Source organism: Monodelphis domestica, chromosome 3 (genome assembly GCF_027887165.1).
Source record: "Monodelphis domestica isolate mMonDom1 chromosome 3, mMonDom1.pri, whole genome shotgun sequence".
NCBI classification, from domain to species: domain Eukaryota; kingdom Metazoa; phylum Chordata; class Mammalia; order Didelphimorphia; family Didelphidae; genus Monodelphis; species Monodelphis domestica.
Genome location: NC_077229.1, coordinates 46,048,533 through 46,066,555, shown reverse-complemented (window position 1 = coordinate 46,066,555; position 18,023 = coordinate 46,048,533).

Below are 18,023 nucleotides of genomic sequence, written 5' to 3'. Positions count from 1 at the left end.
CTTCCCACCTCCTGATGGAGAGGTGAAAGACTTAGTGCAGAATAAGATGTATATGTATGTCTATGTGTGTGTATGGCTTTTAGATATGGCCAGTGTGCACACTGAACTTTTGCTTACACATGCCTGTAACAAACATGTTACAAAGAGCTTTGTTTTCCTTTCATTCTCAATTAGGGTGAGGGAGAGCAGATTTTTGTTGATTAAAAAATTTTAATTAAAAAAAGAAAGACAACAATCGAATCAAAAGAAATTACAGATTACCTTCCTTCACTGCAGAGGTAGTGAGTGTGAACAGTCAGCTCAGAAGATGTGTTGGTGGTTGCTGTTGTTTTCTTTTTTTTTAATCCTTACCTTCTGTCTTAGAATCAATACCTAAGAAGGCAGATGATACATAAAGGGTAGGTAATCAGGGTTAAGTGACTTGCCTAGGGTCTGTAATGTTGGTAGGATTTTGAGGGATGGGTTTAGATGTTTATTAGGGCCAATAAAAGAAGATTAAACTGTTTTGGAAAGGCCACCCAAGCCCAATACAAGCAGAGCCAGACACTGAGATGACGCACACAGATCACTATATGTAATAACAGTTTGTTTAATTAACAAGGGACAGTTTATTAGGGATTTGGAGAAACTTAATCTAATGTTAACCACTTATACTTCCCCCCAGATACAAAATATCTCTTTACAGCGATTTCTTCTGAGTGATTTCCCTATTCTACTCCTCTCCTCACTATCTAAACCAAATTCCTGTACTTGGCTAAACCAACACTAAACCTCTCTTTGATGGGTTTAAGGGAAGGTCTGTGTAAGCTTGACAGAGCCAATATTGGTCCAAGATCCAAAAGGATCTAGGCCAGGTCTCACACTCAAATGCCCAGTGTCTCAGGATCAACACAGGAACTCAGCAAGGAAACAGCAAAACAGAGCAGCAGGTAAGATGGGAAGATAGGGTAGAAAAACAGCCACAGGGAAACAGCCAGTCTCCTCAGGTCAGAACCTAGAGAGAAAAGCCTAACCCCAGCTCAACTGTCTCTTAGTAACAGCACAGCTCCCAACAGAATTCTGGGATCTTGTACTCTGCTGCCCATGCTTCTGCCCTTTGCAAACTTACATACTTTAACTTAACTTTTCCTATAACAGTCCCCCACTTTGCACAAAATCAAAATAGTGTTGAAAACAATATTTTGGCATTTGTGCACTAACAAACTTGTATCCCATCTACACTAAATTCTTACCCCAAACAATGAACAGTCTAACTTACTAATTTTCTATCTACCACTACCTTATTCTAGGGATTCAAATCAAGGAAAGGAAAAGGGGAAAAAAACATACAATGAACAGTTACAAAATTCAAAATACAAAGCAAACATCCAAAAGCAAAACAAACAAAACTTCAAAATACAAATAAAATACAAAACTTCATGCAAAATAATAGTCATAAAATACCATGCTTATACACTAATACATTAAAAAATCCTATCAAAACTATTGCAATGTATAAAACAGAAAATTTTTTAAATTTTTAAAAAGTACAATAACACAACATTCCATAAGTTTTTACAAAAAAGTTAAACCAATCCATTAAAACTTACTTATGCAAAGGGGGCAGCTGGGTAGCTCAGTGGATTGAGAGCCTGGCCTAGATACAGGGGTCCTGGATTCAAATCTGACCTCAGACACTTCCCAGCTGTGTGTTCCTGGGCAAGTCACTTGACCCCCATTACCTAGCACTTACCATTCTTCTGCCTTGGGACCAATACACAGTATTGATTCCAAGACAGAAGGTGAGAGTTTAAAAAAAAACAACTTATGCAAAATACATTCAAAAGTAGATGAAACTTCAAACAAATCTTATTTTAAATTAAAACATTATTATTAGTACACAAAACTCAAAAGGTTACATAGAACTGCGCTTCTAATTATCTTATCTAAAGAACTTAATTAGTATCAAATAGTAAGCAAATAATTTTATGTATATACACAGAATACATACACATGTGCACTGTATACACATGTGTTGTATGTATATACATATATACAGTGTTTACATGTATGTTACATGCATGTATATATTTATGTCCATATGTACATGCCATATGATATCAGTTTTCAGCCTGTTATGCATGCTATTTACATATATTTGCATATCTATTTGCATGTTTTGTGATGTATAATATGTAGTGCAGGTTGTAATGTAACTTTCTTCCTTATCTTAATTTATCAATCCTAAACTCTAATCTAACTACATCCCTATATACTTCTTAACATCTTAATGTAATCTAAAAACTAACCCTATCTACCTATATTACTACTATCCTAAACTATCTAAAATCTAAACAGTATCCATATATTTACATGGACATTTATAACTAAATTTAGGGGTGTATGGGGTGCTCAGGGAGGGGTAGCACCTTGGTATGGAGGGCTTGTCATGCCCTCTTAGGGCAGCTCTCCAGCCTCTGACCCTCACCTGACACCCAGCTCTCACTTGTGGCTCCCAGTAGCTGCTAGCTCAAATGGTGAAATATGTAAGTCTCCTCTAGGCCTGCTTCTAAGATAAAATAGGGCCAGAGGGAGAATTTCAGGCCATTTTAAATGGGTCTCAGTGCCCAATTGCTTATTATTCTGCCCAACTAGACCCAGTAGCAGCAGGAGCACCGCCATGCCTTAGAGGAGTAGCTGCTACAGCCTTACTAGTAACAAAAACCATTGATTTAGTATTGGGATGTCCATTAACAATAATGTGCCCACATGAGATTGAAGCATTATTGGTAAAACATAGAACACAGGCATTCTCGGATCAGAGAATTACAAGGTATGAAATAACCTTATTAAATAGTGAAAATATTACCTTGAAATGCTGTTCAACTCTTAACCCTGCCATCTTGCTTCCAGATTTACTTACTTCATAACTGTGAAATATTAGTGTCCATGGCAGAAAAGCCTCGAGATAATCTCTTGGACACTCCCTTAGACAATGCAGATCTGATTTTATTTACTGATGGTTCCTCTTTTATGAGGGATGGCATACGTTACACTGGAGCTGCCGTAGTCTCAGAATTTGCCACTGAATGGTCAGCTTCACTACCTTCTAACATTAGCGCTCAAGGAGCAGAACTCATAGCTCTAAAACAAGCTTGTATAATTGCCAAGGATAAAAAGGCAACAATTTATACGGATTCTAGATATGCTTTTGGCATTTGTCACTCAGTCGGGATGCTATGGCTCCAGAGAGGATTTTTAACCTCAGCTGGAAAATCCATAGCTAATGCAGTAATTATTAATGAAGTTCTTTCTGCTCTCAAACTGCCTAAAGCCCTAGCTGTAGTTCATTGCTCTGCCCATACAGGTGGCTCTGACCCTGTCTCTAGAGGAAATGACCGAGCAGATGCAGCTGCAAAACTAGCAGCCATAGAAGGACTTGGATTAATTTTAACATTAACAACCACTGATAATTTAAATTTATCACTTTCCTATAATGAAAAGGAAGTGGAAAAAATGGAAACAAAAATTTAAAGTAAAACAGATTAATGGAGTATGGGTGTCATCTGAAGGAAAACCCCTGATCCCTAGAAGTTTCTATAACCAAATTTGCCAATCTATTCATAAAAATGGTCATTTTGGCACCCAGGGCATCGTGGACTCTGTCAAGAGAGTATGGATAGCCCCTGGTATAACTACTATAGCCTCTAAAGTATGTTCAGCCTGCCCTATCTGCCAGGCATATAACCAACATGCATATCGTGGAAAAGCCTTTGGGGGATGTCCTCTGGCTTACACACCTTTTGAACATCTACAGATAGATTTCATAACGATGCCAAAGGCTGGACGTTATAAATTTTGTCTAGTAATTGTAGATCAACTAACCAGATGGCCGGAAGCATTTCCTACAACCCGACCCACAGCAGATTTTGTTGCAAAGATACTTTTAAAGGAAATTATTCCTCGTTTTGGCCTGCCAGCACTTATTGACTCCGATAGAGGGAGTCATTTTACCGATTCTGTCTTAAATCAAATATATTCTTGCTTGGGGATAACTCCAAAATCCCATGTTCCATATCACCCCCAGAGCTCAGGCCAAGTGGAGAGGATGAATAAAGAACTTAAGACTATGATTGGCAAATTATGCACTGAGACCCATTTAAAATGGCCTGAAATTCTCCCTCTGGCCCTATTTTATCTTAGAAGCAGGCCTAGAGGAGACTTACATATTTCACCATTTGAGATGCTTTTTGGACATCCGCCTATACAGGCTAAGCCTTTCTCCCCGGCTTATACATCGCTATTAGGGGGAGATATTACTATTGCTTCCTATATACAGGAGTTACAGCACAAACTACGTGAACTTCATGAATCCGGAGCTGCAGTACAAGCTGGACCATTAGACTTTTCTCTGCATGACCTGAACCCAGGAGATAAAGTTTATATCAAGAATTTCAAGCGAACTGGAGTAACTCAACCTTCATGGGAAGGACCATTCCAAATATTATTAACTACTCCAACATCTATAAAGATTGGAGAAAGAGACTCTTGGATTCACTGCTCACATGTGAAGAAAGCATCTTCTGCTGAGACTGATTGACTCTATCCTATCATATGAATTGTGACTCTATCTTATCATATGAATTGGAGATAATAATCCATAGACAAATGGATGCTGTTTTTTTTTCAAGAATACATTGAATTACTGCTTTTTTTTCTTATTTTTCTTATTTCTTTTCTTTTCTTTTATGATCAGAATATTTGATTTTTTTCTCATTTTTTGTACTGAAGGTATACATAATTAATATTAATATTATTTTTTCCTGCAGTAATACAAGTTAATATATATATATATATATATATATATATATATACTCTTGCTATAATATCAATATATGCCTAAAAGCTTTAAACTATGGGAACCTGCCATTTATTGATAAAATATTATAGGACTGTGATTAATGTTTGTGTCTGATTCCAGGAAAAGGGATAAAAACAAGGAGCACAGACTAAACCTGAATAGTGCCAATAGAGCACACAAGAAATATTAAAGTGAGACTCAAGGTTGCGACACTTAACTTATGTTTAAGTCGTAGGACTTCCTTGTATCTACACTCTTTTCGAAGTACTCAAACAAGTACAAAGCTTGACTATCATGCTGGCTCCCTATATCCCTGAGAATGAAAAAAAAAAATCAGACGAGGGAATGACATTTCCCCATCAAAATAGAATTCTAATTCTTTTCTTCTTATATTATGGCAACTTCCTGTAGTCTTGGCTACAAATGGCTAAGTGAAATATTACTGCATTCTGTCCTACATACTTGTGGGATAGAAATTACTTTAAACTGGACCTATCCAAGGCCTATTTTGAATTTTTCTTATGTTTTTGATTATTTTTCTATTCTTTTGATAATTGACACATACACCCCCATAACTGAACATTGCATTCTGAGCTAAACTTGATGTTTTTTTAAATACTTACTTCAGGGGGGATTGTATTTTAATTTAAATTCTAAGAATTTTTGAATTTTTTGTTTGAGATTGTATTTTTATAAAAATCCAAGAATTTTGAATTTTGTTTGAGAAAAGATCTTCAGGAAAGAAGCTTGAAACTTTTATATCCAGAGAATGAACTGTTGCAGAAAGATGCCAAAAACCTACACTTCATCAAGAAGATCAAGAATGAACTTTGGATATGATTTGATTGGACTGAACTTTTGATTGAACATTTATTGTAATTGTACACATTTATGCCAAAAGGGACTGCCCCTAATTTGGCTTTCTGTCAATGCGCCTAGCAAAACACTGGTTTTGCTTTCTTTTCTTTTCTATTTCCTCTCTCACTATTCTAATTTCTCTTAGAAAATTGAATATTGTGTATATCTTTAGTTAGAAGTGAATTTAGAACTACAAAATGATTATGTTAAATGATCAATGGGGAGACTAGTCTCCCAATGATCAACAGGGGGGATTGTAAACCTTAAAATTTCTTAGACTTGTGAATGTTGGAAATTTCACCATTGGACTGTGAACCCCATTGGCAAGGGAGGTTCCTCCTCCTCCCTTCCTAAGATTACTTTAGGACAGAAACCTTTTGCTGAACAATGGAAAGGGCTGCAGCATAGATCAAAATTTAATTATTCCAATCTCCACCCTACTCAGGGTAATAGGATTTAGGAAGGGCTGCAGCAAAGGATCAAGATTTAATTATTTGAGAATATGACCTTCAACAGACATGTGCAAAGCCATAGACCTCTGGGCGGTTCTGGGTTAAGCTAGAGCCACCATTGGCACAGGGAAGACATGGACAGTGATTGGTAGATGTGAGAACTGAGGGGAGGGAACTTGGATGGTTTCCTTAAAGATAGCAGGGTCTGAGGACTGAAGGGTGGTTGGAGAGGTTGTGCTCTGAGAAGCTTGCTCTGAAGGAAGCTGGAGGTGGAGGCCCCTGAGACTGTTTCTCCATTTTGGTCATGTGAGTGATAGGGACTGATCTCTTTCTTTGCTTCAGCTATCTAAGGGCTTGGGCCTTTTGGCCCAGCCTAAACAGAAGGGGTATTTAAGCCCTATTCCCTTCTCTCCCCTTTCTCTCTCCCTCTCTCTCTCTATCTCTAATACCTTTCTTCCTCCTGTTTGTAATTAAACTCCATAAAAGGTTGACTGCTGACTTGAGTTTTCATTAAGGAATTACATAGCTGAATTCCTTGGCGACCTTAAATTAATATATATCAGTCCTTTTAAAGTGATTTTCTTGTCACACTTAGAGGCAAGAGCTTCAGTGCCTCCCTTCTTAGTCTCAACTATTGTTGAGAGGCAGGATAGACTTTCCTGCTTCTGGATCCTTCCAGTGCCCCAACTGCCACTTCTTCCCCTTAAGACCTGAGGTTACTCCTCAGCCTGGGGGAAATGATTGCTCTTTGGATCTAGCTGTTGGATCTCTAGGGTTTGAGCTAACCCTCCTCTTTGGGGAGAGGTATAGTTCCCCCCTCCCCAATCTTCAGTCCCCTTCCTCACTGTCAAACACTAGGCAGACCTGATCTAAGTAGTAACACTTTAATTGGGATTACTCAGGGAAAGGAGAGATGAGGGTATTTGGTGAGGAAAGTGGGTAGCAGGAATCCCTATGGACTGACAGACTGACCTCCCCTCAAATCTCAGGGGTCCAGGCTCTCAGCCACAACCCCTCTTTTAGTCAGCTGCTGCTTTGTCCCTGATCCTGATCTAATCTAGTTAGAAAATGAATTTCAGGACAAGTTGGGGAGAGAGAAGTGGAGAATAATCTTTGGAGAGGATTTTCTCAGTCGATGGCTTCTTTCAAAGTCCAGTCTACAATATTTGAGCTTAGTAAGAGATTTCAGGGGTTCACTAGGAAGCAGTTGATGTCCAGAGAGACCTCTAGCCTCAGAGATCTTCTTCTCAAGCTCTCAGCTGGAGGAGTGAGTTGAGCTGGCAATTTCTCATTTCTCATGGCTTCTGTTCTCTCACTGGAATCTTGAGTTTTTTCCTTCTGCCCTTCTCCTACGTGGGCTACTCCTTGCACCACTGGATCTGATTTCTCTCTTTTGCAAATTCCTTTCTTACAGTGTAAAGCACTTAAAAATGAAGCAATTTGACAATCTTCCCCTAAGAGAGATGTATAAACAGCCTTACAAGTTTTTGCTTGCAATGGAGCATGTCCAAAGAGCATTTCATTAGATGATATATGTAAATCTGCTCTAGGTCTTGTACACAGGAAAAACAAAACTATGGGAAGAATATCTGGCCACTTTAGATGAGTTTCAGCACAAATTTTCCCCACCATAATCTTGAGTTCCCTGTTCAAATGCTCCATTTGACCTGAACTTTGTGGATGATAAGGAACATGAAACTTAGGTGTTATTACTAGATTCTCATAGACTCTTTTCAGAATATCTTGAGTAAAATGAGATCCTCTGTCCGAGTCTATAGTAATTAGAACACCAAATCTTGGAAAAATTTCCCTAAGCAACACTTTTACCACAAAGCTAGCTATATTGGTATTAGATGGGAAAGCTTCAGGCTATTGTGTTAAACAATATACAATTAGAAGACAGCATGTGTGTCTTCCAGCTTTTGGCATGCTTATATAATCTATTTACAAACTCTTGAATGGGCAGTATGGCAAAGGTCTACTGTGGGGAGCCAATAGACCCCCCCCCCACTGGTTGACACAGTCATAGTTGGAAGCCTAGAACTGCAAGGAAGCTCCCCAATAACAAGCCCCCCCCCCACTGACCACCTTCTGTGACTTCTCTCTCTCCAACTTTCCTAACTAATGAACTCGTTATGATTATTATTCTCTCCCCAATACAGGAGAAATAATATGAGAGCAAATACTTATAGGACCAATACATTTATATCCCATTTTAATCCCCCTAGGTTATTACCCCCAAAAGATTGCATTTATAGAATTAAAGCACAAAGATTATTGCCCATTACCCCTCCTTTCTCTCACTCAAGCACAGATATGGCTCAAAGCCATGGGACTTTGAATGTAGGTCAATAAACATTGACCAAATGCTTGAGCACTATAATAAATCTTTTCTTACAGTTACCACACTCCAATGAATTTGTTGATGGACAGAAACCAGGCAACACAGCCAGGTGATTTAAAGTAACACAAGAAAAATAGAACTTGTAAATTGAGGAAAACCCCAAATCTGGTTTGTCATTAAATTGCCCTCTAACCTTGTACCTAGCTGCGAAATGTTTTATTACCCATCTCCTAAGTAATTATGATTGATTGTGAAAGCTGACCAAAAGTAACAATGATTCTCCTAGGTCAAGGAGAACTAACCTCTAGATCACCCTGTTTATGTCATTCATCTATAGCAACAATGTTTCATTGACTATCTCCCTAGGCTACATGTCTTGTTGTTAAATTCCATGGAAACATATGTAGAAAATTGATTGTGAGCTAAAGAAGTATGTAATCACCAGCCTATATAATAAACAAACCTCCATGCTATGGCAGAACACTGTGAAGCCTATGCACGTTGACCTGAATGCATAGTGTCTCTCATCTCCATTATTCGACTGGATTGTCACATCTAGATGGAGTGAGCCCTCACCCTCAGGAAGACTGCTGGATCGCTCCCAAAGATCTACCACCTAAACCTTTCTTTCTGAGTGCACTTTGATTGAATTTTTGACAAACAGAACAGCTACTACAGATCCTATTTGCAACAGTACTAAGAATCCACAATAGCTTGTGTACCAAAATGACCATTTTTATATATGGCTTGACACAAGTAGGTGTAAAAATCTTTTGATAAGAGTGGTTTCCCAGTGTCTGCAACCCATATACCATGTTCTTTCCTAATTCCAAACTTCTCCTTCCATGTTTGAATCTCTGAGTCTATATCAGTTTGTTGTAAATCAGCATACTCAATAGTGGAAAGATTCATTACATACACTGGAGCATTCTGGGTTACATACTTTTCAGTTACACCAGCTCTATGATTTCCTTTAGATACTGAGTCTCTACCACAAGTATGACTTCTGCAATGGATTACTGCTACCTGTTTGGCTTCTGGATAGCATCCGGTAACTCAGTTATTATTTCTGCATATGCAATTGGTTTTCCTGATGCAATAATAAAACCACACTGTTTCCATATTTTTCCTGTTGCATGACACACTGAAAAAGCATACCGAGAGTCCGTATAGATATTCTTACTTTTACCATCAGCTAGAAGACAGGCTTGCTTCAAGTCCACTAACTCTGCTCCCTGAGCTCTAAGATTTCCAGATAATGAGCCAAACCACAGAGTCTCAAATTCTGTGACCACTGCAGCACCAATACAATGAACACCAATACACAAATATAAAGAACTATCAGTGAGCAAAACCAAATCTGAATTTTCAATAGGAGTGTCTTTCAAATGCATCTTAGGCATATCCACCAAATCAACTACTTCCATACACTCATGTAGATCAGGAAGAAGTGTAGCTGGATTTAATATACTATACCTCTTTAACTTGAGACAAGGAAATCACTTTAAAAGACTGATATATATTAATTTAAGGTCGCCAAGGAATTCAGCTATGTAATTCCTTAATGAAAACTCAAGTCAGCAGTCAACCTTTTATGGAGTTTTTAATTACAAACAGGAGGAAGAAAGGTATTAGAGAAAGAGAGAGAGACAGAGAGAGAGAGAGAGAGAGAGAGAGAGAGAGAGAGAGAGAGAGAGAGAGAGAGAGAGAGAGAGAGAGAGAGAGAGAGAAAGAGAGAGAGAGAAGGGAATAGGGCTTAAATACCCCCTCTGTTTAGGCTGGGCCAAAAGGCCCAAGCCCTTATATAGCTGAGGCAAAGAAAAGAGATCAGTCCCTATCACTCACGTGACCAAAATGGAGAAACAGTCTCAGGGGCCTCCACCTCCAGCTTCCTTCAGAGCAAACTTCTCAGAGCACAACCTCTCAGAGCAAAACCTCTCCAACCTCCTCAGTCCTCAGACCCCTCTCTCTTTAAGGAAACCATCCAAGTTCTCTCCCCTCAGTTCTCACATCTACTAATCACTGTCCATGTCTTCCCTGTGCCAATGGTGGCTCTAGCTTAACCCAGGACCGCCCAGAGGTCTGTGGCTTTGCACATGTCTGTTGAAGGTCATATTCTCAAATAATTAAATCTTGATCCTTTGCTGCAGCCCTTCCTAAATCCTGTTACCCTGAGTAGGGTGGAGATTGGAAGTTCCAAGACCTGGTTCTGTCATTCCAAGTATCTCTATTGTATCAATTCTAAAATCAATCATGACTCAAAGAACTTCCTGTTCTATGCTTAAGCATAGGTCAAAGCCCTTTCCATTGTTCAGCAAAAGGTTTCTGTCCTAAAGTAATCTTAAGTAGGGAGGAGAAGGACCCTCCCATGCCAAGGGGGGGTTCACATTCCAATAGACTATCAGTAGGAAATTTTTCAAGTATGAAATTTCCCAATGGTGAAATTTCCAACATTTATAAGTCTAAGAAATTTTAAGGTTTACAAACTGGATAGTCTCACTACCCAGGAGAATAATTTCATACTTACAAATTCTTTCTTCTATTTGATGTGAACAGTATGCAGTCAATGGACATCCCAAAACTAAATTGTCTGACTTCTGGACTAACACAACAGCAGCAGCTCCCCCCTTAAAGAAGGTACAGTACCTGCAGCTATTGGATCAAGTTGACAACTATAATTCCCAATAGGATGATAACTTTGTTCCAAAGTTTGTGTTAATACTCCAGAAGCAATTCCTTTGGCCTCATTAACAAATAATTGGAATGGTTTTGCATAGTCTGGGATATCCAAAGCAGGAACAGATAAAATGACTTCCTTAAGCTTAGCTAAATCTTGCAGATGTTCAGGCTTAAGTTTCAGAGGTTCAGATTCTGTGTTCCTGGTCAGATCAGTAAGACACTTTGTTATATGGCTATATCCAGGAATCTATTGTCTTCAGAACCCAGTTGTTCCAAGAATAGCTCTGAGCTACTTCTTAGTTTTTGAAGCAGTCAGCTTCTGGAAATCAGGTATTCTTTTCTGCATAATACTCCTTGAACCCTCTGATAACACAAAACCTAGATATCATATTCTAGGCAAAACCCACTGTAATTTTGCCTTTTAAATCTTATGCCCATGCTTATGCCCATACAATTCCAACAAAAGAATCCTGCTATCTCTAAGACACACTTTTGTATTTGGGGACGCAAGAAGGATATTATCCACAACATGCACCAGTTTGCTCTCTTTGAATGTTATACTCTTAAGGACTCTGTTTAAAATTTGTGAAAATTGGCTAGGTGAATCTGAGAACTCTTGAGGCAAATGAGTCCAGGGCCATTATTTCTTTTCCCAAGTAAAGGCAAAGATCTTTTGGGAATTCTCATGAATAGGAATTGAGAAAAAAGCTGAGCAGAAGTCTACCACAGTGAAATATCTTGCCTGACTTGTAATGGACGAAATTATATCAGCAGGCCTTGGTACAACAGGATAAGTTTTGATCAAATAATCATTAACAGCTCTTAAATCCTGGATAAATCAATATATAGGTTTTCCACTCTCATCTAGCTTTGGCTTTTTAATAGGAAGAATGGGTGTATTAAATTCTGAGAAGTAAGGTATTATGATCCTTTGTTGGATCAGGGATTCTATAATTGGTCTTATTCCATCAATTGCTTCTTTAGTCAAGGGATATTGAGGTACACAGGGAACTGGTCCTATCTTGGTCCTCACCCTAACTGGAGTGGCTGATTTTAACTAGCCCACATCTGTAGAACATTTTGACCAAAGATCCTTAGCATATCATCAGGTATTGGATAAACTGACCCTGATTCACCCTCTGTACTCACTGAATTTAAGAAAAGCAATGGAAAGACTTTCAAAGATTCTTCTGGAAGCGGTAATGAAATTTCTCCAGTAGGAATACAGTGGATCATTGCCCTCAGTTTACCCAGCAAATCCCTTCCTAAGAGATTCATTGGTCAACCTGGCATACACAAAAAAGCATGTTCTACACTTAATGGACCCAAAGAAACCATCTTTGGTTGTAATTTTGCTATTCTTTGTGGTCTTCCTATAGCTCCCACTATTTCCATTATACCAACAGCTCTACAATTTTCAGGAGAATTTTGAAACACTGACTTACTCACCCCTATGTTGTAAACCTCAAAATTTCTCAGACTTATGAATGTTAGGGGTTTCCCCCATTGGGGAATCTTCTACTTAAAAAATTCCCTAGAAGATGGTGAGAACTCTACTTAAGTGTGGGGGCTCCTTGCCTTGGAAATATCCCTACTCCACCCTACTTAGGACTGCTTTAGGACAGAGAGCTCCTTGAGAACAATGAAAAGTACTTTGATCCATGCTTATGGAAGGGACAGGAAGTTCTTTGAGTCATGACTGTTTTAGAGTTGATACAATGGGATACTAAGTACCTATAAAGGTGGGGCAACTTGTAAACTACTTAAACCTAAAAGGGTGATAACTTATTCAGAGGTTTTTTCTTAATGAAATTTGTTGACACAGCAGCATTTTTTTCCTGACTTACTAAAGAGATTAAAACTACTCAGCTGTGAATTCAAAATGGGTGGTCCTTTAGAAATATCTACAGTGATTGGTAGATGTAAGGACTTAGAGGAGGTGACAGAGAAGATTTTGCCCTTAAAAATAAGAGCTCAGGGAAGAGCTGGAAAGTCATTCTGAAACATTCAGATTGGAGAGACTCATTCTGAGGAGACTGATTCTGAAACATTCAGATGGAGGAGGGAGCTGGTGAAAGCAGCTGAGATGCTGCTGGCCTGGTGTCATTAGAAATCCTTACTTAGAAAGATCTTATGGTGAGTTATAAAAAACTGACTGATTTCTCTTTTAAGACTCAGGTCTAGGCCATATTGGCTTGAGGTCCTTCATACTTATTCCTTTCTTACTCTCTCTCTCTTTCTTTGATTACTCATTGTATTGTTAATTAAAATCTCTATAAAACCCAATTGACTTGGGTATTTGAATAATTGGGAATATTTCCCTGGCGACCACCTTATATTTGATTTAAAAACCAAGACACTGTAGTGAAACATATTTCTGCGGTCAAATTTGCTCACCCTCTCTTATATCTATCACAATTTATATCTTCCACTATTTTAATCACCTCAGTTTAAGACCTCAACCATTTTAAATCTCACAGTGTCCACCAGAAGATCATAGATATGGTCTCCAATAGTCACAGACACATGTGGTTCCATGCTATTTGGTGGTTGGAATGTTTCCAAGAGTGGAGCTAGCACAGTAACATCAGTGCAAATCTCAGTCATCTCCTGTCCATTCAATCACATATCTGCTTGAATTGCATGACCTTCCCAGGATTTTACCTCTTTATCACCTTCATCAGATTTAACACTACTTTCATTGGTCCCCTTAATTTCTACATCAGTTCCATTGTTCACATTTACAATCAAATTATTTTAATCTATTTTAAATTCTCCACTATTTTCCATTATTACACAATCATTAGAATTTTCAATTATTATTACATCAAAGTTTTCTTTTTCTCTACATACATTAACATTAATCATATTTCCTTTTGTATTTATTACATTATTTACAGATTAATTAACTTTATCCTATATAATTGAAAATCTGTTACCCTAAAAAATAACTACATTTCCCAGGATCCCACTGACTTCCTGTCATTATGTACTTCCTGTAGACAGAGGATATTAGCAAGTGGGTGGTCCTCTTGGGCCTCTTTCTTGAATTTGCAACTAGCATTGTGGCAGTGGCAAGCTAAGCACAGGGATTTTAAATTGGCTAATCAGCCATGGGTACGTGATATTTATTTTGTATCCTCTTTATTCCTTGATTTCTAATGATCATTAATAAATCTCCAAAAATATTATATTTTATTATTGATATTTAATTTTAACTTTTACAATCGTCATTATATCCAATACCATTCATCTTAAATCCATTTTTCATTGATTCAACCAACACTTAATTTCTCTGGGTACACCTGCATAATGAACATACCTCTTTTTTCTGATCTCCCTTCTGGCCACTAACTACCTGACTGTACTTTGGTCTTGCTCCAGACTTCACCCAATCCTGCATTGTATTCAGATTAGGTGCTTGAGCCCCTTGGCAACATGCATTGGGACACCCATTTGAATTAATCTGCCTTTGATAATTATTTCCATTGTTGTTCTATCCATTAAAATTCTCTCTACCCAATATCATATGAATTATTATAGCCATTATCTCTATTTAGTTGCCTTGAGAATTGCCCCTTATAGCAACTATTCCTCACAAAATGTCCCACATGATTACATAAATAACATCTCAGAGCTCCAGAACTTCTTTCCCTAGAAACATATTAATTTCTAGGCTGTACTAATCTTAATGCTGCTACTGCTTTAATTTCTTTAATCTCACTATCTTTAGCTTATCTGTTTGTATCTTGCAATTGGCTCAAGTCCTCAATAATGTAATCTCAGAGAGAAAAGCCTAGCCCTAGTTCAACTGTCTTTTAGTAACAGCACAGCTCCCAACAGAACTCTGGGATCTTGTACTCTGCTGCCCATGCTTCTGCCCTTTGAAAACTTACACACACACCTAAACTTAACTTTTCCTATAACAGGTCACAAAGCTAGGAAGTGTCTGAGGCCACATTTGAACCTAAGATCAACTGTCTCTAGGTCTGGCTCTATCCACTGATGCCTACTTAGATAAACTACTTTTCCCCCTTCTTTTTCAATCTTTGTTATAAGGGTTTGGGGAAAGGGGCAGCTAGGTAGTACAATAAATAGAGAACAAGGCCTGGAGTCAGAAAGACTTAGGTTCAAATGTGACGTCAGACACTTCCTAGCTGTGTGATCCTGAGTAAATCACTTAACCCCAATTGCCTAGTCCTTACCACTCTTCTGCCTTCTAAGACCGAAGGTAAGCACTTAAAAAAATAAGAGAGTTGGGGAGTAGGAAAAAGATCTATTCAAAAATAAATGTGATGTAAAAGCAAAAACATCACTTACTCAATTAGCTGTGACATTTTGGGGCAGCTAGATGATGCAATAGTGTCAGGCCTGGAGTCACAAAGATCTGAGGTCAAATATAGCCTCAAATACTCACTAGCTATGAAATCCTGGGCAAGTCACTTACCCCTTTTTGCCTTGATTCCTCTTCTGTAAAATAAGCTGGAGAAAGAAATGACAAATCCAGTATATTAGCTAAGAAAATCCCCAAAGGGGTCACAGAGCTGGATGTGAATGAAAAATAACTAAACAGCAATCACTAAAAAAGGAAAAGAAAACTAATTTCATACTTATGGAGGGCAGAAACTTCCATTTTTCTCTTTGTACCCCCAGTATCCCCTAGCATAGTGTTAGGCAAATGGTGGCTATTTAGCAAGTGTGCGATGAATTAAAACTGAGATGTAGAGAAAGGATGAACTAGCAAAGTCAGGATTAGAACTCAGTTTTCTAGACTCTGAACCTAGCATTCTAATATTGATCATATTGTACCAAAGAACTCCCTGAGGGAAAAATCCTGGTCTTCAGACTTAGCGCAGGGGAAAGAAAGATCAGAGAGGGAGATGAAGAGAAACACTTCTAAATTAATTTCCTGCCAATGATTGATTCAATTAAAAATAACTCTAATTCACAATGATACTGTGGGAGGGTGATGAAAAAAGCTTCTAGAGGTAGGTAGGTGGTTCAGTAATAGAGAATCAGGCCTGGAGTCAAGAGGTCCTGAATTTAAATCTTGCCTCAGACACTTCCCAGCTGTGTGACTCTGGACAAGTCACTTAACACCAGTTGCCTAGCCTTTACTGCTCTTCTGCCTTGGAACCAATATTCAGTTTCAATTCTAAGACACAAGGTGAAAGTTTAAATTTTTTTTTAAAAAAGATATCTGGCTCTAGCCCTTTCAAGCAGACCCTCAGATCTCTCAGAGCCTCAGTCTCCTTATATGAAAAATGGTGGGACAAAGTGATGTTCCTTACTTCCTGGGGTTTGGTGGTGAGCAGAGGACTTGATCAATTTTAAAATGCCACAGAAATGAGAATAATTATTATCCAAATTTTACAAATTATAATATTGAGCCAGTGCTAACTCTCTGAGTGCCCTTTGATCCAGTGTCAATGGCCTTCTTGCTGTTCCTTGAACAAGATTCTCCATTTCTCAATTTGGATCATTTTCACTGGCTGTCCTCTCATGCCTGGCCTGTTCTTCTCTCTGTCTTCTGGCTTCCTTCAAAATCTCACCTTCTACAAGAAGCCTTTCCTGATCTCCTTTCATCCTAGTGCTTTTCCTTGGCTAATTATTTTCAATTTCTCTTGTGTACTATATAATTTGTTGGTACAAAGTTGTTTGCATGTAGTCTCCCCTTTTAGAGGGTGAGTTTCTTTGTAGCATTCAGTTGTGCCTGATTCTTCATGATCCTATTTGGGGTTTTCTTGGCAGATACTAGAGTGGTTTGCCATCTCCTTCTCCATATCATTTTACATATGGGGAAAATTAGGCAGATAGGATGAAATGACTCACCCAGGGTCACATAGCTAGGTTTGCCATTTCCTTCTCCAGGTCATTTTGCTGATGGGGAAACTGAGGCAAACAGGGCTAAGTAACATGCCCAGAATCACATAGCTAGGAAGAGTCTGGGGCTAGGTTTGAAATCAGGACTTTCTTTTTACTTATTTATTTATTTATAAAAAATTTTAAACCCTTACCTTCCATCTTGGAATCAATACTGTGTAGACAGAAGAGTGGTAAGAGGGTTTCGTGACTTGCCCAGGGTTACACAGCTAGATGTAATGGAGAGGTTTGTTGGTGGAAAAGAGAAAACAGGATCCAGGAGAGACAGTTGATGGTTGTCTCAGAGAGAGAAGGGGTTTTGATTAATTGCCCCCTTCAGCCTTCCCTCCTCAGCTGTGACTGCTCTCATAGATGGTCTCTTGTCCTCCTCCACTACTAGAGCCCAAGAGACTTCTTCTCAGGAAGATTACTCCCCTCCCCCCATGAAGATAATTTTAGGGTTGTGACTTAAAATCTAGATTTAATTGGCCGCCAGGGGAAATCCCAAATAAAATACCCAAGTCAGTCTGGAAATTTATGGTAATTTAATTAATGTAGAGGGAAGGAATTTAAGGAGAAGGAGGGAAGAGGATATAGGATTTCTCCTGCCTGGCCTGTTCCAGGGGAGTTTAAAATTCCTGCCTCTAGGTCTCTGAAGAAGATATCTTTTTAAGAGGATAAAGTTGGAAAAGTAAAAGAGGGAAATTCAGCCAGAAACTCACCACCGAACCAGACAATAGCTTGTAGCCATGCTAAGCCAAAAGGCTCAGCACACTGCTATCAGCCAACTCTTAAAGATTATATCTTTAGAGTTACTTAACACTTCTTTGTTAAATTTACCTTTTGTGAGTTATTTAACCTTTTGTGATTAATTTAACCTTTATAGTTACTTAACACCTTTTCATATTAATATCTTAAAATAGACTTAACTTAAAGTTCTAGCTTCACTATAAGGTAAGAGTTAAGTACCTTCATTGTTCAATCAGGA